The 22,478-nt window shown below is 44.8% G+C and overlaps 1 protein-coding gene across 4 annotated transcripts in view; it reads left to right on the top strand.

Annotated features, from left to right (window-relative positions):
* The window catches only part of PRICKLE2 (prickle planar cell polarity protein 2), a 335,365-nt gene that overhangs the window by 197,712 nt on the left and 115,175 nt on the right, over positions 1–22,478 (top strand). For 2 of the 4 annotated variants that reach the window (XM_057705870.1, XM_057705869.1), the window contains one exon: positions 20,618–20,717. The exons of the other annotated variants lie outside the window; for them this stretch is intronic. The gene's annotated coding sequence lies outside the window, so the exon portion shown is untranslated. The remainder of the gene's footprint in view (positions 1–20,617; positions 20,718–22,478) is intronic. 4 annotated transcript variants of the gene reach the window in all.

Raw genomic sequence — 22,478 nt, forward strand, 5'->3', positions numbered from 1 at the left:
TATATCCAGATCAACCCAAACCCAGGATGGATGGAGTGGGAAGGACAGAGTCAGCTGGCTAAATGGAAATTTCAAGAACAGAAGTAAATGGAAGGAAATAGGTTCAGTTCTTAGATGAACGCTTGCAGTTAATAGCGATTTTGATTTCTCCAAACTTGTTTCATCTGTGATAAAGGACTGTTGATATAACCTTGAAGGACTGTCAGGAGGGTCCAGTGAGATGTTGTGTGTACTAAATGTTCCTTATAAATTTGGCTTGTCAGTCTTCTCTCCTCTACTGGCCCCATGGCTGGGCACTCCTGAGAGCCGTCGCCTTGGAGCTCCCAAAGGACCATAGGCCTTTGGAGTGTCTGTGGGTAGCACGGGATGACTCTGATCTCTGCTAAAGGGTCGCTCCAGGAAACATCCCTGTTTTCTCGGGGCAGCTGTCTCCAGTCCGTGGCTGACCCTGACCTTCTTTCATTCTTGGTGTTTCTGGTTGCCAGTCATACAGCGCCCCTCCTTGCCGCTAGCTGCACCCCCTCTTCTGGGTATCTTCTTCTTGGCTGGGCTCCGAACAGCCCTTCGTCCCCCAGGCGCCCCAGCTGTGGGGAGTTGAGCAGCGACGATGCTGCAGCCCCCAGCAGGGCTCTGCCTGTGCCATTTAAGGGAGGAGGAATGTGGCTCCGCCGGATGAGTCCGGGGCTGCTGCCTCGGAGCAGGGGTGCTACGTAATTCACCACCGCAGCCTGCTCTGACCTCCATCTGCGCCTGTCCCCTGGTGACCCCGAAGATGCGCCCGCAGGGTTCCCGCGTGCACTGGTGTCGTGGGGAGCAGGCAGAGTAAACAAGGCGGCAGGCAGGCCACCCCGGCTGTCAGGGGCTCCACAGGCCTCAGAGTCAGGGAAGAGTGCGGGCGGGGGGACCGATCCGCAGGTGCTGACGGCCACTCCGGTCCCGGCGCTGTGGGGGATGCCTCACTGCCCTGACTGGTGCATTCAAACTCAAACTCCATTAACGTTTTTTAAGACTCGGCTTTGTGCTTGGTCACTTCTCCTGTATTATCTCATATAGTCCAGAACGTCCATGAGGCAGAGACTGTTGGATGAGACTCACGAGGAACAGTGACTGGTCTGTGTCCCACAGCTAATAATAAGGTGCCGAGTCCGGATTTGACCTTGGACACGTCCCGCCTGATACTCAGAGGTCCCCGGACATGAGGAACATTTCCTTCTCCTCCAGACAGTGGCTCAACCTGGTGGTTCAGACTCCCACATGTTAGGCCAAACACTACCCGCTTCTCTGAAGGGAAGCAGGTTATGGTGGATAAGTAAACCTCTCTCACTCTCACCGCTTGTTTCAGCTGGAAGTTCAAGTTCAGATATAATTTTTTGTAATTTGGATTCTGCCTTGGCATGGTCCTCTGTTGAGCAAGAAGATGGTGGCTGGGAGATGGTGTTCAAAATGACAGCCTTGTGCCAGGAACTTCCTCCCTGAGGGAAGCTGAGGGTCTTCCGGCAGGATTTCCAGGTTCTCCTCCAGGGCCTCATTGAGCCTGGGGGTTAGTTGAGGAGTGGGAGCATCAGCCTGGCGGAGTAACATGGTGGATTAGAACAGAAGCAAACACTGGGGAGGCTTCTTCTCAGCCCAGCAGGTCAGGAAGACATAGTTCTGCAGCTCTAAAAAGATAATTTTGCATAATACATCACACGAACAAGCTACTTGCCTAGCCACCCTCTCATTAAATGCACAGGTCACCCCAGTGTGATGGCTGGGCAGGCGTCTGATTTCTGTTTTACAGATTATAATAATAGTACCTAGCACTTACTGAGGGCTCCTGGTGGGTCTGACACTGTACAAAATGCCTTGCAAAGATTATTTGAACTCATATAACAAGAAAAGATATTACAGTCAGTTCTCACCATTATTCACATTTTTCAGACGAGGCTTCTGAAGAACAGAGAGTTCAAGTGACTTGCCCAGTGGCACACAGACCACAAGAGCCAGAGCCCAGAATCAGACACAGACTTCCTGATTCCATTTCCAGGACTAGTTCCATTATAGCAGGACTTCCTTTCAAACCAAGATAAATTAGATGCCCTTTATAGCAAGCTATTTATAGATGTTAAAGAATATTTAAGATGAAAAGGAGCAGAGGTGGAATCCAGCACAGAGGGTGGAGGGATATGTATGCCAGAGCTATACGTCTCATTCGTCTTCTCCATCAGTCATCTGCCTGACAACAGTCACAGGTGTGACAGTCTCCCAGGGCTGTGATCAGCTTCTGAGGAAACTGCAAAAAAATGTTATGTGGAAATACAGGACTGCAGTTATCCATACTTGTCACAACCATGACTGAACCATCAGCCATGGCAATTTATGGTCGGCCATGGCACACATAGGATAGGCTGCTGGTCACGGGTATTCCATTCATTCAGCCCCTATTTATTGAAGGCCTGCTGTGTGCCAGGCACTGTTCCAGGCTTTGAGGTTAGGGTGCTGAGTGAAACTGACAAAGCTCTGCCCCACCCCCACCCCCCCCAGCATGGAGCTTACGGTTCTAGGGCTCCGTAGGGAATCATATAGCAACATAAACAAAAAAATATATAGTGATTTAAGTGTTAAGTGCTGGACATTAACTTCAAAATGGCGGTGTGAGGAGCATGGTAGACCTTTTCAGTTAACCAGGGAAACAGTTGTTTGACTGCTATAAATTATTTATTTAAAAAAAAAATGAAACTGAGCATTTATGGTTTCGAAAAATTGTCCCAAGTGTATGCAGCAAATGGAGAAATGGCTATTCAAGAAAATCTATTAAATCTTAGTAAGAACAGAGAGTGTGTGGCAGTTGAGCCATGGCCCACTCATCTCCCCTGTTCCCCCCAACACAGATCAGTGTGGTGGAAACTCTGTTCTGGAAACAAGCAGCAGGGAAGGTGGGGCTCCATCTCCACCTACATCTCAGTCTAGGGCTATGGTTTCCCCCTGGGAGGGACAACCTCAAAGACTGGCAACACCCTGCGCCTGCAACAGAGCCCTGCTTTAGTCAGATCAGACGGTGGAGCAGTTTGTGCTTCCGGGTATTCTTAAAAACGATGGAACAACCAGCCGGCAGTTAGTGGAGGGTAATAGCTGGGTGTGATGCCAATAAATACCGACCAGCCAGGTGCTCAGGGAACCGGTGCTCACGCTGTCTGAGGAGCATCAGAGGCTGAACGCTGCAGGGGAAACAGACTTCACCCAACTTGTCTAGCCAGTCCCTAAGCAAATAAGCAAACAACAACAAGCTCCAGAAAAGGGAAGAGGAAGTCAGTATTCAGAATTGCCACAATGTGTCATCTAAAATATTCAGTTCTCAGAAACATATCATGAGTCATGCAAGGAAAGGGAAAGTGTGATCCATACACAGGAGAAAAAATAGGCAAAAGAAACTGTGAGGGGACTTAAATGTCAGATTTACCAGAGATGTCAAAGCAGCTCTCACAGACATGTTCAAAGAACTATAGGAAACTCTATCTAAAGCATTGAAGGAAAGCATGATGACAGTGTCTCATCGAATAGAGAATATCAGTAAAGAAAAAGTATTTTTAAAGAATTATTTTAAAAATGGAAATTTTAGTTAAAGAGTGTATAAAGAGTATGTTATATAAAGAGTAGAATAACTGAACTGAAAGATTCACTAGTAGATTTAATCTGGAGGAGGAAAGAATCTGCAAACTTAAAGGTGAATCAGTAAAAGATTATGCAGTCTGAAGAGTAAGGAGAAAAAGAAAAAAAGAATGAGGAAAAAAGCAGAACCTTTGAGAAATGTGAGATACTATTAAGCGTACCAGCATATGCTTAATAGGGCCAGTGAAAGAAGAGAGAGGGAAAGGAACAGAAAAAAAAATTAAAGTAATGGTCGAAAACTTCCCAAATCTGATGCAAAATATTAGTCTACTCATCCAATAAGCTGATGTACTCCAAGTAAGCAAACCTAAAGAGATCTATACAGAGACATATCATAGTCAAAATGTTGAAAGAGAAAATCTTGAAAGCAGCAAGAAAAAACTAATCACATACGAGGGAACACCGATAGGATTAACAGCTGATTTTGCAGTCTTGACAGACATTGATAGTTCTTTAAAATGTTAAACAGTTAGCACATGACCCAGCAATTCCGTTCCTAAATATATACTCAAGAAAAATGAAAACATACATCACAAGAATTTGGACACAGATGTTCATGATAGCGTTATTGATACTAGTGAAAAAGTAGAAACATCCCAAATGTCCATCAGTTGAATTAAATGTATATTCATACAATGAAGTACTTTTCAGCAGTAGAAAAAGAATGAACCTCTGGTCCAAGCTGTGACATGGATGAACTTATATATACACTAAATGAAAGAAACCACTTACTTACAAAAGGTCACGTATTATATGATTTCATTTATATGAAGTGTTCAGAACAGTTAAATTTCTAGAGACAGAAGGTTGATTAATGTTTGTCTAGGGCTAGAACAGTGGGGCAAATGGGGAGTGATTACTACTTACTAAGGCATTTCTTTTGGGGTTGGTGAAGGTGTTCTAAAATTAGATTGTGATAAGGGTTGCACAACTCTGAATATACTAAAACCTATTGAATTTATACTTTAAATGGGTGAAGTGTGTGGTTTATAAATTATCTCAATAAAAATTTGATTTTAAGATTGCTCGGTGCTAAGGAGGAATATAAAGTAAAGAAAAGGTTTGGCAGTATTACGAAGGGAGGGGAGTCTCACATACGATAGGAAGTCCTCACTGAAGTGACATTTTTAAGACTTGAAAAGACAAGAGAGTGAGCCAGGCTACCATCTGCAGGAGGAATATTTCAGGCAGAGGGAAGAGCACGTGCAAAGACCGGGAGGCAGGCCTGTGCCTGGTGTGTTTGGGGACCAGTTTGAGTGACAGCAGGGCAGAGAGTAGCATGGGATGGGGTCAGAGAAATCATGGGACCTAGATCTCAAGGGCCTTACTCTGAGATGAGCTGCATTGGTGGGTTTTGAGCAGAAGTGTGACAGGCTCTAATGTTTGTTTTTAGAGAATCACAATGGTTGTAGGTTTGTGAATAGACTGAAGGGGGGCAAAAGGAGAGGTGAGAGTTGATGGTGGCTTGCATCTCCAAATGCGGGAGAAGGATTGGTGGTGGCTTGGAGCAGGGTGAGAATAGTGGAGGTGGTGGAGTGTTGTTAGATTCTGCATACATTTTGGAAGGTAGAGCCAATAGGACTAGTCAAGGGTTACAAAAATTTCAGTGTACGGGGTCAGATAGCAAACATGTCAGGCTTTGCAGGCCATACAGTGTCTGTTATGACTACACAGTTCTGTCATAGTATGAATGTAGCTGTAGATGATAAACGAATGGGCAAGATTGTGTTCCAATCAAATACTGTTTGCAAAAAGATGAAGGAGTCTGGATCTGGCTGGTGGGATGTGGTTTGCCAGCTTCTGGATAAGATGTCAAGGGCAAGGGGAAGAACAGAGTGAAGGGTGACTGGAAGGTGTTTGTTCTTAACCAGGAAAGATGGAGTTGCCATTAACTGAAGTAGTGAATATTGCAGATGGAGCAGATTTGCATGGGGTGGTGCAGGGTGGTATTAAGAACTGAGGTCTGGACTTGTTAAATTTGAGAAGCCTTTCAGACATCCAAATGTAGACGTGTCATAGGCAGATGGATCTGTAAGCCTTGAGTTCATGGAATAAGTCTGGCCATGGAGGTGTTGTTTAAGACCCTGGACCAGGTCAAAGAAGTGAATGTAGATAGGGAGGAGTAGAGGTCCCAGGACTGAGCCCTGAGGTATTCCAGTGTTTAGCTGTCAGAAAGGTGAGGAAGTACCAGCAAAAGGGACTGAGGGAAACCAGGAGAATATGACATCCTGGAAGCTAAACTAAGAAAGTCAGAGAGGTTCACTCCATCCTTTTCTTTCCCACTCACACAGTCATGTTAGAAGGTACATGATCAGGGAGATGTTCTTACAGGAATAATCCTGAATTCCCTCTAATTTCTAGGCAAGAAAAATCATGGTCAAACTTTTTATTCTTTCAGCAAATATTTATTAGCTGTCAGGTCCCCGGGCACTCTGCTAGGTGCTTGGAATAGAATGGTGAGCTGGGAAAGGCATGTCACTGCCCTCAGAGATGTACAGTCTAGTTAGAGAGAGGTGTTAATCAAGTAATCATTAACATTGAACATGGATGGACCAGAACTGCTAACCAAGGCTGTAGAAACTGTGAAACAGGACACAGGTTTTAAAGGAAAGGACATACATCTAAGACAGCAGTACTGTGAGTTTTGTACAGAGGAATCCATCTAATTTGGACAACCAGGGAACCTTCTGCATTTTTTCTGTTTTTAATAAGTTAATTCCGAAATATCACACTCTGATTGGGACACACCTGGTTTTTGTGAGAATAGCTGAGAACCTTTGAATTAAAGGAAGAAATGTGGACTTGGTAATCAGACCCAGGACCAGATCTCAGCTGTGGGTCCTCGTGTCATTTCTTTTATCCCCTTTGAACTTCAGCGTCCCTCATCTATACAATAGGGGATAATCAGAGCTACGGTTTGGGATTAAGCTGACAACCAAATGAGATAAAGTGTGCAAAAACACCTAAGATACAAGTCCTTCCCAGTCCTTGAGGAAAACAGTATGTCAGTTGGGAAATCTGTGACACTCTGTGTTCCAGGATAATTTTCCTGAGGCAGATCTCTGTTGCCAGTTTGCTGTTTTATGAGGCAGAGTCTTTTTTTCAGTCTTTTTCCAGGGCATCCTCCATTTTTTCCAGCATTCTCTCCCAAAAGAAGCAGCCAGGGGCTTGAGTGCCTGCATTTAGAAAGTCCTGGAAAACCAAAGCATCCCTGTACAATCCGTGCTTGTTCTTCTGGTCCTTTACATAGAGAAGATTCAGTTTTTTATTCTTAGGTTTAATGAAAATGAGTAGTTACAAAAAGCCACTGTAGTAAGTTCAGCTTTCTTTATCTAAAACAAAAGTAATGTTTGCTAGCACATCATGTCGCTTTAACAATATTGTCATGGAAGTGTGTGATGGTAAGCACGTTTAAATCTTCGATGCCGTTTTTAATCTTTTGGGGGAAGGGAGCAGTCTTTCATTTTGATTTGCCCACTCTTGCCTGTCTGTATTTCTCCTTTTAATTAATGTAATTAAAAGAGGATAAAAGACTATGTTCAACTTTTGTGCCTTAGATTATTGGGATCAAGAATAATTAAAATGTATGAAATGTGGCTGATTCCTAAGATGGTGAAAAAACAGAAAAGGAAGGCCTCTTTTTTTAATATAAAGTGTGGCAGGTTTTTTTTTTCTCACAAGATAATAGAAATGTGTCCGTGGTCTGAGAAGCATTTATGATGGTGGAATCTTATCTAAACGGATGTGAAAGAAGGGGTGGTTTGGTGGGGGGTGGGGTCATGCTTATGTTTATCAGGAGCAATTTTATCATTTATGGTCGCATCTCTCCTTCTTGCTCCCTTCTCTGAAAAGCAAGTGGGAAGTGTAGTATATGCTACTGTAGTATATCTTATTATACGTGAGGTGCTCTATAAAGCACTTTCTGTAAGTAACTCATGTAATCCTACCCAGACTTTGGTAGATAGATGTCTCCATTCTATAGATGGAGAACTGAGGCTTAGGAAAGGTGATGAGCTGTTAACTACCAAGCCCATACAGCTGGGAGGTGACAGAGTTGGATTTGAATTCAGCTCTTTTTGTTGGGCTCTCTCAAGGACAACGCCCTGCCTGTTGCAGGAGGCAGATTATTATAAGTCGGAATTGGAAAAGTGGTTGAAATCTCTTGAGAATCTCTTTCACGCATTTCTGTTTTATGAAGGCAGCTCCACATTTGGGTGCCTTGTTTACCTTTACTTGCAGTATAGAAGCTTCACAAGTTTTCATTTATTTTCTGCTTACTTGGGTTAGATGTTGTTGCTTGGAAGTTAATAAAAATCTAGGTTATTTTCTTTGTTTATTCCCTTTGGGAGCAAAACAGAAGCAACTTTGATCTCTGGTATTCACTTAGGACTGTTATCATTGCTTTCATGTTACATATACCTTTATTTTAAGACATTATGGGTTTAGAAGATTGTGTTTTTTTTTTTTTTAATGAGTTTATATGGCAGACATAAAAATTGACAGCTGTGGTAGGCATTATGAGGGCTCCTCATGATCTGTTTTTCCTGTTATTTCTGAGTTTACAATTCCCAGACCCCTTGCAGTTGGGCGAGGCCATGGGACTAGTTTGACCAACAGAAGTGATGTCATTCACCTCCAAGCTGAGGCACCTAAAAGCCTCTCCAGTTCTCTCTTCTGTTGCTATAAGCTGGAAATTCTGTGTTAAGATCACAGATACACAAGGAAGAAGCAGACTGGATCCCTGAGTCACTGCTTGGAATGGAGGTGCCTGGAGAGGCTCTGGGCCTCCAGCCAACTTTGCATGAATGAGAAATCGATTTTCCGTATGTTAGATCACTGAGATCGATGATTGTTACTGCATAATAGCCTAGCCTATCCCAACTAATAGAGCAATTCTTTGTCAGCCTCCTCTCCCTCATTTTGAAAAATTTACTGGATTTTTAAATCTGAATTTCAGAGAACCACTCTTGAGTAGAGTATTTAAAACTATATTAATCAGTCTCTCCCTCTCTCTCTCCTTATATTGTGTATCAGTGTGTGTGTATATATATGTATGTATGTATATACGCATATACACACATACATACTGTAAAGTTTTAAAGAATATATTCTTTAAAGATATATGATTTATATAATATAAAATATATAATACATACTAAAAGTTTGTTATATTAAGTTATATAACTTACAGCTTATGTTAATAAGTTTTAAAGAATATAATCTTTTAAAAATATATAATATATAAAATATATATTATATACTTACAGTGTATGTGTGTGTATGTATATTAGTTACACATACATACCTTTTTCTAAAATAAACTTAAGTGAACTTAAGACCTTTATTATTAGATTAGTAGTTTGAAACTTTGGGAACATCCCTTATAGTAGTTAAGATTTTACAGTAGCAGGGCCAGAAGGTGCTCGTCTAAACCAGCCAGGACTGGTGCTATCTTTATGTTTGTAAAGTGCTCGAAGAGCAGAGATGCTGCCATTGCTCTCAGGGACCCAGGCCAGGTCTTATCTCCGGATTCAAACGTCTTCCTTAGGTCCAAGTGAAATCCCTCTTTAGTTCATTGAAAATCCATTCCTTCTTATTTTACACCTATGGAGATGGAGATAAAAAATGGTTCACTATGACTGTCCTCATTAAAGCCCCTCATCTGGGAGGCCACAGCCCTTGTCATCACTTACCTTCTCTTCTGTAAGCTAACCAGCAGAGATTTGATTACCCTTCCCCATAATCCTCTAACAAGATTGTGACGAATGCTGGCGGGAATGGAAAGATGATTTGATTTTCTCACGTGGAAGAAGCGGCCTCTTTGTCATTACCTGCCACCATCCTCTTGGTGCTGCTCCACAGTCTTGCGCTCGTGCAGAGGAGTTTTTCTCATTCTGCGCTCATGCTGACACTTTGCCCTCGCATTTGTACTCTTCCTCCTGTCTGCAAAACCCTACCTAACAGCTGAAATTTGACCTTGGCACTTGTAGCCCTCTTCTCATTTCTGGTTTCTGGGTTATGTTCATGCTTAGTAGGACCTCCCCCCCATAACCTTGTTTTTTAAACCGCACGCCCCTCCTCCCCCAATTTTTTTTGAGCCTTCAGGGTGATTCAAATCACATTCTTCCTGATTTCTGATCACTTCAGCCTCAATCAATCTTGTCTTCCTGTCTCTCTTCCTAGGCACCGTGTGCAATTATGGTCATTTATGTAAATATCATATTGTTCTATCTCAGTAGAAGGTTCTGAAGGTCTCATATGCATTGCCTCTTCTCCCCTCTCCCACCCCCAAGACGTTTGCTGTCATGAATGTGCCGTTTCACTCTGTTGTGTAAAAACAGGGTGAGTTTTATCCCTATTTACCAGATCTCTGAAATTTCCAAAGTAGTTGTTGCCTCACCTTGTCTCATTCCTAACCGCATATTTTCCAAAAATCTGGACTAGAGCATCCTCCAGGATGAAAATAATTGTCACAAGAAATTATCGCTCCTTGGATTTTGTGATGTCAGTCACCTTGTGCAAGGGTGGTGCACAGATGGCCCGCTCCCCGCCTCTAAGCCGCACTCACAGAGCACATGCTGTCAGAAGGATGCTGGCAAAGTGATTTTGCACCATCCCCCCGCCGACTGCAATTAGACCTTCGAGAACTCTGCACGTGCCCATCCTAACATGCATCACAGTCTAATAGCTTAATTGTCTTCCCTTCTCATTTCTAAGTTTTTTTAAGGCAGGGCCCATGTCTTTCTTGGTCACCATGATGTCCTTAAGTCCTAACACACAAATAGGAGCTCACTTAACGAGTGGATGGTTACATGAATGAATGGGCGGAGGACCCATGCTTCCCAGAAACACCATGGGTTTGCTCTATTCTGCAGATTCAGAGGAAGAGACCCCTGAGGCTTCTTGGTTATTTTTCTTGCTTTCTTCCCAGGTTCATAGCCATTGAAAAGTATCTGTGTTGCTTCATGCAGGAAGCGTGGGTCAGCTGCTCACCTACCTTAGGTGAAACTTTTGAGTCATGCCCTAGGAATGGGCAAGATTTGGCAGTCTTCTGCTTCCCCGCCTCCTCCTGCCTTTTGAACTTTGGTCATTAACTAGTTAATGCCAGAGTGAATAGTAAAAGGTCATCACTTCCACTACCAATGGCTAACATTTACTGAATGTTTGCTATGTGCGAGGTTCAGTGCTAAGGGCTTCACACTGAGGATCATTTGAAACAGCCCTGCAAAGGTGTAGGCCCTATTATTGTCCCTCCTGTTATAAATGAGAACCTCAGGCCCCCAGTCAGAGAGTCAGCAAATGTCGGAGCCAAGGTCTGACCGCAGGCACCCCGCTCCAGACCCCATGTCATATCATCCCCTCTTATGAGATGGATGGTTGTGCGTCACATCTACTCCACGTAAAGATGCATATCTTTTCACTATTTCTGCTCTGCCTTCCTCTTCATTGCTTCCCTTCACATCACTTGTGAATTGCTTCTCGTAATTCTCATATGATCATGCAGATAATCAGTACATCACAGAGGTTCATCTTCAGATGAGGAAACCGGGGCATACATAGAAATTTGAAGTGCCTTGTCTATGGCCACACAGGAGTAGGGTGTGACTGCGTCCACTTGGCCATTGGTGGCCCCAGACTGGTATATTTGGTAATCTTCTTGAAGGATACTGAGGTCTGGGAGAACCATCCGCTTCCCCATGCGCTCCAAGTTCCATGTGATGGAGACCTAAAGCAGAGTATGACTCACTCGCTTGTATTCAGTTTCTATTAGTAAAAAGTTATTCCAGGTCCCATAATTTTCACCATGAAAGGCCTTCTGTGAACCAGAGAGAAGCAGTTGGAAAGGAATTATTAAGCATTATTAATACAATTATGTATAATAAAAGACATCATTTAACTTCCCCACATCCAGTACAGAAATTCATTTGACGCTGGAGTGGGGCGTGTGGGCAGGGAACCCGGCTGGCTCCTTCGTCCTCCACAGGGACACTTCTGTGCACGCTGGGATGCACCTCGCCCCCAGCCCCGCTCCCCTCCACCTGAGGGTCCCACAGCGCTTCCCTGCCACAGGCACAGAGCCCAGCATGTTGGCTTGCTCTTGCCTCTGCCCTGGCCCAGTACACTGCATAGGCAGCACTGAAAGAACAGTTGATTATAAACAATAAAAGATGACCACAGAAATGCTCAGAGGAGACATACGATGGCTATTCTAGTGGAAGGAAAACCTCAGTGAATTTTGCTGACTTTCATCCAAAACACCAGGAATACCTTGTTATTTACTGTTGCTTGTATTGTATCAATCCTCACCACAATTCCACTCACTATTTTTACTTTATTGCATTAGAGCTCAGAGCAAACTCTGTATCTATACCCAGTCCCTAGAACAGCTCATGGCACAGAGTAGGTGCTCAGAGAATATTCATTGAATGAAGGCATGGTGCAGATAAAGAAGCTGAAGACCCCAAGAGTTAAAGTGACTTGCCCAGGCTCCCATCTCTAGCACGCAACAAAGCCAGGATTCAAACTTAGGGCTACCCAGTACTATAGATTCTTTCTCCTTGATTGCTTGGATAGGCCTCTTTGTTGGTACAGAAAGATGGGTATTGGAGACCCAAAAGTCTTTAACAAAGCTATGGACTGAGGTCTAGGAAATGTGAGTTCTGGCCCATCCTTGCTGAAGTCCCTGTGTGGCCTTGTAAAAGTCCCTTCTACACTCAAAACCTCAGTTTCCTAATCTGTAAAATGGAGAGATGGAAGCAGTGTGTTCGAAGGGTCCAAGGGTCCTCAGAAGCCCCTGGGCAGGTTTGTGCTCTGTCATCTCTCATGCTCACTTGGAGCTGGAGTCGGGTTGACAAGGGGGTAGCTAATTCAACTCCCAAGCACGTGAGGAAAGCAGTCATTTGTGTTTTATCTTGGGTGTGCACAAAAATTTAAGGATGACTAGTCCCAAGCCTGCAAATACCCTGAAATGAAAGTTGGAGACAGAAGAGAAAGAAAAAGAAAGTAGAGGCATTTGAAGGAAAAAAAGAGCTCTGATTCCACTCCTGGGTTGGTGTAGCATATAATCTGAAACAGGCGCTCAGGTTTATAACTGCACAGATCTGATCCCAGCACATAAGAGCACAGTCTTTAAAAAGAAAAAAAAAAAAAAAGAAAGAAAATAGGCGTGTATCTTTAAAGCCTCTCTTCTCATATGTGATATTTTTGTACGCTTTGGAGGTTGTGTCGCTAGGGCCTTTGCATCCAGCAAAGGCTTTCTTCTCCTCTTCCTGGCTTGGGGATTATTGATTTGGAAGGCGAGGCTAATTTACATGTAAATAAATCTCAGCACTGGGCCGAGGGGACGGGACATCCAGATGCCGCGACTGACTTGCTGACGTCACGGCTTCATTAGCATGCGGAGGATGCGAGCACTGCAACAGCGACTTAGGCACCACCAGCAGCTCCGCCGCCAGTTATTATTATTTTTTGGCGGAGCTGCACATTTCCTGGTTCAGTGTCTTGGGCTCCGCGACCAGCTGACTGGTCGCCCCGGGGTCTGGCTCAGGATCAGTCGGTGACGGTGAAGCCGGGGTCTGTGACTTCCTGCAGATTGTCGGGAAGAAGGGGAGTTAAGACGAAACTGGGGTTCTCAGCAAGGCGATCAGATCCGAAGGAAGGGAAGAAGTCACACTTTTTTTGCCTGCCTGGTGGATCCCAGGAGGGGCTCGATCCAGCAGTGCTGTGTCCAGAAGCGCATGCAGAGCAGCTCTGGCTTGAGCCTGCTGCTGCTGGCTTCAGGAAGGGTCCAGATTTGGAGAAGGGTTTCCAGCAAAAGATGCTTTGGCTGCCTGCGATTCTGCTTGCATTCTTAGAAGCCAGACCCAGGGGAAAAGTGAACTGGGGCAATTGACAAGCTCAGAGGGTCTGGCGGAAGCTTCCATCCAGACTGGGAATTTCACCCTCCCTTGAGGTAGGTGAGAAATTTGTTTGAATTCACAAATTGAACAACAGTGTATTTTCCAGGAAGGATGAGAAAGCTAGATCTAGAGGCTTTGCATGGAGGGGCAAGACGTGAAGGCTCTGTTATCTTGGCCAAGTGGCCGTTTTCCATGGCCCTCTGGCACTGCTTCCCTTTTTATGCTTATTCGAAAGGTCAGTTGCAAAGTGACATTTCACAGCTCTAGGGAGTCCTGAAGAAACATAAGTCTTAGTGCTTTAGAAGCAGCTTTTCTCTAAAAGAAGTGCAGCTATCCTTAAAAAATCATAATACTAAAAGAGGAGAGGGTTTCAGAACCACACACACACCTGGCTGTGTTCTTGCCTTTCAGCTCAGGATGTCAGAAACCATTAGAGGCTCTGGGAAATGAAGACTTAGCTGAGACTCCCAGATGAAGAAATGGCGCTGGAATTATTTAGGTTTAATTTTAGCCGGTGCTTTCAGATTAGAAATGGTGACAGAGCTCCAGAATATGCCTGCACAGCCTGGCTGAAACACATGACTCAGTGTGTTCTCTACCTTGGGTTTCTTGGAGGAGTGTTCACAGTTAGCTCTCCTTGCTCTTGGTTTCCCCCAAAGCCAATCACAGCATTACTAATCTGCCATGGAGGTCTTGCGATGAAATACAGATCTTTAATCCCATTATTTTTTGTTATGCGGTCTTCGAATATGCTGGGGTCTGATGGGACTTTTATGAACCATACATAATCCAGGCTGGGCCAAATCACACTGGGGTAAGTGATCTGTACCAGCTGTGATGCCATCCGCTGGTCCAGGCGTGGCTCTTGTATAACTTCGGCACATATGTGATTTCCCCGGCGAGAGAGTTCTGCTTCTAGTCAGTGCATCCATGGTCACAGTCAGGGGAGGGCTCCCGTGTGCTGTGACTCTGTACACAGGGACTGTTGTGCACCAGCGCTGCAGCTTGCAAGGCTGCAATTTGCTTTGCTTGAATATCTCTTCTCAGAGAGTGTTTTAAACCATCTCAGTGAGACTTAAACGAAATGAAGCAGCCTGGCCTTCTCGCTGGAGGCTGAATTGGCTACTCTAATCCTGCCTCCCAGAAGGCTTACTGGCTGCTGATGGCTTTCACAGATGGGTCGGGATGAGTGTCCCCTTGGGCTCGAGAGTAAGTCACAACTTTAACGGAATTACTATATTTTGGAAATTTGGATTTTAATGCCTCCTCGAGTGCTTGTAAAGGTTTTGCCTTTCCATCAAATGCCCTTTCCCCTTGGAAATCTTTTTTTAATGTGAAAATTAAAACATGTTGGCTCCATCAGGCATTACAGTCTGTAAACAATCACGGGGCCGCCAGAAATTGTAAAATAGAATTGTTTGAAACGGCAGGTTTGTAAAGATTCATCATGCAGTGTAGGGAAAAAAAAATGGAAATATTGGAAGGAAGACGCATTTGTGGAAGCTTCAGGGATGAACAGGGAGTTTAGAGGTTAGGGAGCGGGGGATGATGTGTATCGTCAAGGGCTCAGACTCTGGATTCGGGAAGAGCTGAAAATACTTCGAGCTACCTTTCTGGGTATTGTTTCCTGTCTGTATAATGAGAAGAGCTGTAGAACCAATAGGCAGGGTGTAAGGATTCAGTGAGATGACAGGCAAAAAAGCACCTAGCACAGTGCTAGCCACAGAGTAGATGTTCAGTAACGGTTAACTGTTAACTATCGTCGTGATTGTTGCCTTTTTACCATCATTATTATAAACGTTATTGCTAAAAAATAAGACGGGCCACTGAAAAGGCAATGTGCTCACATCCATTTGTGTGCAGAGAGGTTTAGCCAGCAGCAAAGGTGCCATCTTCAGTCACTGTGAGGTCCCAAACCATTCCCACTCAAAGGAACTTCCCACGCTATGGACCGAGTCGACAGGATGAAGTGTGTTGTCCAGACGACTGTGTGTTGCAGAACTAAAAGTGCCCGGATGGTAGAATGGCTCAGGCACCCTTAAAGACGGTTTCCTGTTTGATGGCTGACAAGTCTCACCACGTAGGACGCCACAGGCTCCAGATTGGAATCGATGCATTTCTGGATTTCTGTACACATTTCTTTTCTGATCCAGTGTTGCATGTGAGAGAGGCCTTTAAATATGGACTTCACCTGCTGGATGGTTCCAAGGCTTTGTTTATGCCACCGTATGGGTGGCTTTAGCTTACGGGTCGGCTGTTAAGGGAAAAGAATGGGCCTCTTTTGCCCACCGGCCTGTGACCCAGCCCTCTGCCCTTGACTTGTGTCCACAGACACGATCCATCTTTGCCAGACTTTCGCCCTTCCTCTCCCGTACTTCCGTCGTGCCCCTTGACAGCTGTATCTCCGTTTCCTTTCAGCGTCTTTCTCTTGAATTTAGATGAACTGGAACTCTAGTGCAAAGGTCTGAAGGGCAAATTAAAAGTGAAGTAAGGGAGCCAGAGGAGTCCGGCATGAAGGTCTTTCTCCAGAAACTCAGAATTGAGAGTTGATTCCTCCAGGTTGCCACGGTCTTTAGTGAAGTTGTGTTTTGTATGAAGAATCAGTTGTCCCTTGATCATAGCCCACCTCCTTTGCTTCCTGATTGTATACGTGATCTTAGAGCCTGAGTTCTCTGAACTTGGGTTTCCTCATATAAATATTAGAAACAGGGACTTTCCTGACTGTCCAGTGATTAAGACTCTGTGCTCCCATTGCAGGGGGCACGGGTTCAATCCCTGGTTGGGGAACTAAGATCCCGTATGCCACATGGTACAGCCTAAAATTTAAAAAAAAAAATTAAAAAAAATATTAGAAATAAATTTCCCTGGATTCGTGGGACTCGTGGGCTTGCAGGGGAATGGTGGCTGCACTGCCCTTGCCCAGTTCTTGGCTCGTACTGAGTGTTGGACTTTTCTTCCTTCTGCTGCTGCTGACTTTGATATTTCCCATTGAATCCCAACCTGGGACCCACAGGGGGCAGTAGTTTTCAAACTCATTCGACAGAGGAAACTGAAGGCCAAAGAGGGAACATAACTTACCCTAAAGGACACAGCTGGTGACAAATCCTGCTACCCAGTGGAGTTGCTGTTCCTACTACACATGGATTGCAAAGGCTCTGCGTTTCAGCAGGGCTCTGAACCTCCCTTCTGTACTGCTGGCCTTGAATTAGCAGACACCTCTTTCTTCAGAAGCCGAAGCCATGGTCTTCTCTCTTCTCTGTTGTTTTCAAACGCCCAAGAGTCAAAATGCTGTGTCCCTCAGACAGGAATTCTAGGTGGCATTTGGGTGAGGGCTTTTCTTTTGTGCTTGAAGACCTACTAAAACCTTTTCTCTTTTTACTCCCTCCTTGACTGTCGTGCTTATAATCAGGTCATTGCTGGTGACCATGAACTATTGCAAACTAAGAAGCTTGAGGATTAGGCATTGGCAAAATCTGTTTTCCTCGTTAATGCTCTTGGCCGACACTTGCCACTTTGCTCTTGTCCCAACCTGAGAAGATTTTTAATGAAACGTTCTCATTTTTATGTTTTGTCCATGCGTGTGTGGGATGTGGGCGGCAGGGGGAATGGGTGTGTTTGAAAGAAGCAGGGGAGAAAATGTTGGATAAGATGATACTGAGTTTCCAGCATCGTGAGTCTCCACTGGGGACCTGGCCAGTTGATTTTGGAGACTTGGCTTGCTTGCTTTTCTTTTTTTTTTTTTCTTTTGGCATGTTCTTTGAGCAGTTCTTTGTTCAGAGTCTGAAATCCAGAGGCCTCCTTCTTCCATTATTTCCCTGGGGACAAGGCAGAGGGAGAAGAAGCAGGGGTGAGGTGGGGGTGGGGGGAGACAGTGGAGGTGTGGAGAGAGAGAAGCAGAGAGATTGGATGGAGGAGTTAGGAGGAGGCGAGGGAGGGGGAAGCAGCTGGGAGAATATCGGAGCAATCTCCAAACCACCATGAGAGCGCAAAGCTGAAGTTCCCTTTGGGTGAAACGTCACACCTCAGAAGACAAGCACCTCGGTTCTACTTCAGCTGGAAATTCCTCTCCCCATCTGTCCTACCGAACACACAGGGCAGCCATTTTAAATTCTAAAATCCTGCACGGGGCTAAACACAGCAAGAGCTTTCCGCCAGAGCACCATGGCCTATTTTTTAAAAAGCATTTATTCAAAAGAGCACATTTTCAAGTACAGTATGAGCCTGCCTTTCCTTGGTGGGTGTGTAGGGTACATTTCCGGCACGCATTTGGCTGTAAGGTCTGTAAGGATCAAGTCGGCTGAACTGAAGGCTCAAATTTTATGAGAGCTGACATAGAAGAGGAGACATAACACCATCGAGGGCACAGAATCCAGAGGCATCACTGGTTGGAAGTGGAGGCATCAGGGGATCAGGGCTGGCCTCGTTTGAGAAAGTGTGGCCAGAGTCTCGCTCTCTCAGGACAGTGGGGTGACCCTTGGGGAAGAAGGAATAATGGTGATTTCTGATACCCTCCTTCTTCCTGCTCCTGGCAATTGTGCGTAAACCATCCTGGGGCACTGGAGGGATCCCAGGCACCATTTTTTCCCCTGGGATGTGGGATAGAGATGGAGCCCAGGTCGGTACCTTTTACAGGCCAGCACTGTGCCTGTCTCACAACAGACAGTGACTTGAGTTGCCTCCATTTGTCTTGCATTGGCAACACCACTGGCCTCAGCTCCCCCACCTCCTTGTTTTTTAAAAATCAAACCTTATACATAGGATCCAGCCCCATCCAGGGTTAAAAGTAACTGGGACAGGAATTCTTAGCGTTTCATTTCAGCTGGGCAGGTTGCCATTTTTCCAGCTCTTTTCTTGGCATCCTTTCTTCAGTTGTGAGTCCTCAGAGATGCTTGTTCATGAAAGTTCCAGGACTCAGCTGAGAAACAGCTATACTCTCTGTGGTCACAGGGTCAGATATTTTTCAGGGTGGCTGTCAGTGTGTATGTCCGTGTATGTTCTGGGTATCTATGTGCTGAAATAGTTTTTGTGTTTCAGGATTGTGTGAATATATAGAAAAGGTAATAAGTATCATAGGTTGAACATCTACCGTGTTCTAGTTGACATGAAGGGTGCTGTACATACATTGCCCTCTTAATTCTTGCAGCAATTCCACAGCTAGATTTTATTCGCTCTGTTAGTAATGGAGAAACCAAGACTCGTAGAAGTTAAGTAACTTGCCCAATGTTACACAGATAGAAAGAGAAAAGCTGGAATTCAAACCCAGGAGAGTCATGCTGCAAAGCCTGAATGATGTCCGTCTTTCTGGGTCTCCTTACGCTTTTTACTGTAATGTATTAGGAATGTTTTTCTTTGCCTTCTAGATCTTCTCGATGGAACCCTCATGTGAGAAATACCTCATTATGTAGCCACTGATTCAGAATCCTCTTGCTGGATCTTGTGGTAGAATTGGTAACATCCAATAGAATGGCTCAGGCATAAAACAGAATAAAGTAGCTTCTTCTCTTGCAATTTTGAATGTGGCTTTTAGCATGGAAGTGTGAGGTTTGTTGGAAAGTCAGTAAGACGCACTCTGATGAGCAGCAAAAGCTCCGGGGACATGGAAGGGTCCCTTGTGCTGGACTAGAGGGAGCGTGGGCGGTTCTGCTGCGAGCCTATTGCGTCTAGAGAGAGGGGCCAGGCTTGTTGGCTTTTGATCGTGCACTGGGAGCACATCAGGTCCTAGCTAGAATGTATGTGTTTCCCTTTTATGAGCCTCAAGTTCTTTCCTCCCTAAAATGAAGGTCCTGAATTAGATGATCTATAAGTTCTCTTCCGGCACTGACCTTGATGAGTGTGAACTTTCAGAAGGAATTCAGCCTTGTTGGTGGAGGCGTGTGATTTGCACTGTCAACTGCTCTTGGGCGGAGAACTGAAAGGTCAGGTTTTATATCTGGACCTGACCTCTGTGTGTTGGGAATACATGCTGGAATATGAGAAGCGGTAGCCCTCCGGAGAGTGACTCGAAGCTTCCTGCAGAAACCTCTGACCTTTGCATGTTTCAGACTCGTGCAGAGCAGGGTGTCTGCATCCCTCGGTGTGTCGGTGCCGCTCATTCACTCTCAGAAGCCCTCCGGGCTGTGTTACGTATGCAAGCATCCTGCAGAGCGCCTGAGACCAAGGCCTCTCCGGTTTGATGTGTACACATCTGGGGCTGTTGCTGAAATGCAGACTCTGAATTTTTAACAAGCTCCCTGGTGATGCCTGTGCTGCTGCTTCTCGGCCACCCTTACAATAAACACAGAGTGCTCCACAGGGAGGAAATTTGACTGAATTCAGAAGGCCAGGGTTCGAGTCCCAATTGTGTCATTCCTTATTGGAGTAAACCTCAGAGAGATCACTTGGCTGCTCTGTGACTCAGTTTCTCCTTCTGTGGAGTAATAAAAATAATAACTAACCGTTTATGACTGCTTACTATGTGCCCGGCACCATGCTCACTGTTTTTTTTTTATGGGCTGTATCTTAATTAATTCTCATGATAACCTTGTGAGATAGGTTCTCTTATCAGCTGCATTCTACAGAAGCTAAGCGCAAGTTGAATTACTTGCCCAAGGTCACACAGCTTAGTAAATGGCCAAGCTGGAATTTGAATTCACGTCGTTTTGACTCTGAAGTTTGCACAACTTGTAGAAGTGATAGACGTGAAAGATCTTGGAACTTCTGTGTGTTGGACAAGCATGCCATATAAATAAATGCGTTCATTTGCATGATGTGTATATTTATAAATGTTTAGGACATCTGAAATTGTAAGAAGTTGGTGTTTCCCAGATGAGATGGTATTATTTTTAAGGAAAAAAAATATTATTCCAATTTACGTTAATTACAATCAAATGCTTTGTGAAGTTTTGAAGAGCACAGGTGTTTGTGCCGTTAAAGTCTTGGGTTGTTCACCTAGGAAATAAAGTGTCAGCTAAGAGGAATGGGAGGTTCTGGTTAACTGAATTTCTGGCTGCTTAGAATTAAATCCCAGTTCGTTTCCAATCTTCATTTTGCAAATTTGGGTAATACATCCAATTACTTTTCTGCCTTAATAGGAAGAGCACAGTTACCCGACTGAGCGCATCTTGTGATTGAGGAAATGGCAGCCTCGTAAATTATTACCCTGAACACGAATTTCCTGCAAGTGGGCTGACGGTGGGTTGATTGTGAGCATCATCTGAGTTTGCTATCTCGCCCCTCGCTGGACCCCAGGCTGTGATCTGGCAGGATAAACAGATGTCTGCTTTCTTCCCTCACCCCTCCTGTTACTCCTCTAGAAGCTTCTGTTTGAATGACGGAGGAGATCTTCGGTGGGGAAAAGTATTCTTATTTGAATGTGTACCCATGTTTGAACCCCATTCTTAGACACGTCCCTAGCATAGTAGCAGTATGGCAGCTACCTGGCACCTGCATTGCCCGGTGCCCATCTCCCCTGTCCATTGTGGACCTCCCTGATGACACAGTGAAGCTCCATCGCAGCTTCAGAACCCTACTCAGCACAGCACTCCAGGTGGCTTGTATTCATCAGTTGTAGTTGCCCTGAGAGATTTAACATATATGCTGTATCTACCCTTGGACACTCCCTGGAAGTTAATTCTCCTTTTTTTTTTTTTTCTTGGCCACACTGCGCGGCATATGGGACCTTAGTTCCCCCACCAGGGATCAAACCCGCACCCCCGCCATGGAAGCGTGGCGTCTTAACCAACCGGACTGCCAGGAAAGTCTGATTCTCTGTTCAATTTAGTAAATGTATATCAAACACCCATTCATTGCTTAGGCATCCTGAAAAGAAATTCTGTTTTCCACTTTGCGTTGTTTCATTCTTCCTCCCCAAAGTGGATGACCTGCAAGCTTATTGAAAGTTTTAGTTAGTTGAATTTTTGGTTAAGGTTTTAATAGCTTTCTTTCTTTCTCTGGGATATGCATCCTGTTGTTCTGATTAACATGGTGACCATTCTTAAGGTTCCCGTCACTTTTCATTACCAGTAATGTAGGGTCTTTATCCAGCTTTCCTGCTCTGATGCTCCCAGAGGAATACCTGCTTTACAATGAACGGTTTCCTGTAGGCATCCTCTGGGCAGCTCAGCCATTGGCTAGGTGGCCAGTGCATGTGCAGTGGCTGCTGCTGGCTCACAACTGTGCTGCCCTCAGCTAACGCCCTCTCCTGACAGCTTATCTATCAAGATTCAGGAGTTCATTTAAATTACTGCCTAAGTCTCCTATTTGCATTTGAGGTCATCTTGCAGAAGTCGCCTGGAGAGCCTGTCAGTACTAGAAACTTACCACCAATTGGGACAATGAATCCCCCACCTAAACCCTTCCCGTGCTGCCTCTGCAGGTTGGGCCACCACTTTGAAACACCTGCCTCGTTAGGAAGCAGGGTGAAGATGCAGAGCAAAGAATTCACTTGTGCCTGTCTCAGCAACAGGAGCTTGAGTTCTTGCTTGAATAGCTTCTGAAAGGCGAAAAGCAGCCTAATCACTGGGCTTGGTTTTGATCAGACTAGCTTGAACCTGCCTTGCGTTCATCTCGTCAGCTGGGCTGCCTGAACACCAGTGTGGTTTGCCCTTGGCATGCTGAAAAATTGCTTTCAGTCCTGAATCATTGACTTTCTGAGATTCAGCGTCCGCAGTGGTCGTGATGATATCACGTGCTGTTTTGAATTTTTAAAAGAAAACATTGCAGAGAGTGAGAAATAAAACATCTGCAAGGGATAAGGCACTGTCTCTGGGCCTGTGAGGAATAGCAGAAAAGACCTTTTTACACTTAGCCAGTTCTCTAAACCAGGTGTTTTTAACTTGGAATCCACAGACACCAAAGGACCGGCAAAGACTGACGAACTTTTTTGAGATTAAATGCAGAATTTTCTGTGCATGTTTGTATGTTTACCTTTTTAAGGGAGAGGATCCCAGCTTT

Source organism: Hippopotamus amphibius, chromosome 13 (genome assembly GCF_030028045.1).
Source record: "Hippopotamus amphibius kiboko isolate mHipAmp2 chromosome 13, mHipAmp2.hap2, whole genome shotgun sequence".
Taxonomy (NCBI): Eukaryota; Metazoa; Chordata; class Mammalia; order Artiodactyla; family Hippopotamidae; genus Hippopotamus; species Hippopotamus amphibius.